Genomic DNA, 2,866 nt, shown 5'->3' on the forward strand with positions numbered 1-2,866 from the left:
AGAAAGGCGTGAAAACGCTGCCATCAACGAGGCCAAGTACAAGACCAAGCTTGAAAAGTACTACAATTCACGCGTTCGCATTTGTACCTTCAACCCAGGAGACTACGTCCTTCGCGATAACAAAGCGTCTAATGCGGAACGCCCAGGGAAACTTGCCCCGAAGTGGGAAGGACCCTACCTCATCCAAGAGGTCCTGGGCAAAGGCGCATATAAACTACAAACATTAGACGGTGAACCTATCGCACGCACATGGAATGCACAGCAGCTTCGACGCTGTTACATGCAAGCCATGTTTTTACATTTTCCATGTAACCTATCGGGCCGCAGGCCATTTGCAAATAAGTAAATGAACGATTCAATGCAATATTGTTTATTACTTCTATTACAAACGCGTGTTCCAATTTGCGGTATCTGCAAAAATAGATTGACAAAATCTTCATTCGCGATACCCACACAAAGTGGTGACCACACACAAACATTGTAATAGGCCAACAAAGGCAAAACATTAATGTCTATCCGGCTGGATACGCACATACAGGTTTTTCAAAACCTTTACAATTCCTACACTCTAACGGGATCATAATGGAAATTGACTAACACTCAACTGCGCTATATAGCCAACATAGTCATTCATATACTTGCATATCACCTAGATATGCAAATGACAAATTTAGAGATAATGTTACACAAGGCCTTAAACATTAGCCTTCCCTAACGTTAACTCACCCATGTTCAAACGCAAGAAGTAAAAACACTTGTGCAAATTGAATAAAAAGATTAACTTTGTATTCCAAAAAGATCCTACACCTACGCGGTGCACAAGGAATTTACATAAGTTTTTCTACCATATACATCAAAAAAGAAACCAAAATAGAGGGCACGCAAGCCAACCTAGTCCTATTTCGTGCCACTAGTGTCACACCCCAACCGATGGCGGAATCATCGGGGCGCGGCACTAGGCGAATCAGATTGCTCAAGAGAATCCATAACAACTATATTGCGATAATATTCATTACATTTGTCATCCCATACTAACAAACAATACAATCACATAAATTATCACAGATTTCTTGTCCTCTCGAACAATTCAAATCCGTCAACCTAGAATTTAGGTGAGTTTCTAGACTTCCTAGCTTGATTTGATGTAGACTTCGACTAATCCTGCAACATACGTTAAAATATTGTCAATACAAAAGTATTGGCGAGTATATAGGTTTGATATGTAATAGAATAATAGATTAAAAGTGCTGCGAATTTCCATATGCATAAACGTAATACACGACATATATACTCACAAAACTGACACTACCAGCTAAGTCCTCGATGCTCGACTCTTCGATGACATAACTAGACCCCGTCGGGCGCAATAGTACTATACTAGTCTGGGTGGGACGTCACGAGTATAAGTCTTAGCATACATGCAACTAGCATCACGTATATCTATGCAAACAGTTATTCGCAAGTGATAGATTAACAATTTATGCAATAGCGACAATTTGCTTCTGGCGGGTGATGGTATGTGCACGTGGAACACAGGGGATGAGGCCCACTGTAAGCACGTTTTGGCTGAACTGGGACTGATCGGAGGGGTTCGGGTTGCGGCAGTCTGGTTGTTGAAGAGTCTGGGCTCACGGTCTTTCGTTTGCGGCTAGGTTGCGCTTCCTGAGATGATGCAGTGTCGTTGTCGGATTCGCCTAATGATTTGACGGAGACATTGTCGGAGCGATCCCTAGAAGAACCTTCAGAGGAGTAGTCGGATGATTCCTCGTCCGATTCGCCAGAGGAATCGTCGGATGAGTTGATGATGATTGCTTGATGAGCTTGTTTGACAGGCTTCTTGGAGAAGAACCCGTACAAGACTCGTTTGTTGTTGATCTCTGCGGCTAAACGGTAGGCTTCTTCAATGGTAGCAGGTCTTGCAGCTTCTACAAAATCACCCACACTCTCAGGTAAGCCGCGAATGTATTTTGCGATGGCTTTCCTTGGAGTGTCCACTTGACTTGGGCAGATTGCACTAAGCTGCTTGAACCTTGCGGTATAGCCGGCATTGTCACCTTCGGTTTGCTTGATTTCCCAAAATTCGTTTTCTAGCTTCTGGACTTCGTGAGGAGGACAATATTCTTCCTTCATGAGTTCCTTCAGCTCGTCCCAAGAGAGGGCGTAAGCTGCGGAGATCCCACGTTTGTTGCGTTCGGCGGTCCACCAGTCGAGTGCTCGTGATTGAAATACCCTGGTAGCACAAGTAGTACGGAAACTATCGGGACACCCACTTTGTCGAAGGGTGACTTCGATAGAATCGAACCACTGGAGCAGTTGGGTCACACCTCCTTCACCTGTGAATTCCGTCGGGTCACAGGCTTTGAAGTGTTTGTAGAGGAAAGTAGATTACGGCTCTTCCGTCTTAGAGTCCTTCGCGGCTCGAGCGTTGCTGAGAGAGTGCACTTGAGCGACAATTTGAGGAATGAGCTTGACCACTTCCTTGGTCACAATCGAGGCAATCCTCTTATCGGCGCTTCGTTTGGCTCTTCTCCTAGCTATTCGTTTCGAGATAGGGTTGTTGGAAGGCATCTAGACAGAGAGAGAGATTTGGAACGAGATTCGATCATAATGATTTCGAGTTTACGATGCGATTGAGCGCGGTCGAAACTTGTAACATGCAATGCAATATAGATAGACTTCACATAGGAGCTACATAGGAGACATGAACTTCCTAGATTTTCACACAATGTCTTGATTGTACTTAGATATAGATAGTTGTAGTTCATACTTACACACACATATATTACGGTTTAGAATGCGCGAGGACGCGTTAAGGGAGGGATTGCGAGAGAAATCGGACAATTGGACATTAGTCTTGTTGCGATCA

Source organism: Helianthus annuus, chromosome 1, assembly GCF_002127325.2.
Source record: "Helianthus annuus cultivar XRQ/B chromosome 1, HanXRQr2.0-SUNRISE, whole genome shotgun sequence".
Classification (NCBI taxonomy): Eukaryota; Viridiplantae; Streptophyta; class Magnoliopsida; order Asterales; family Asteraceae; genus Helianthus; species Helianthus annuus.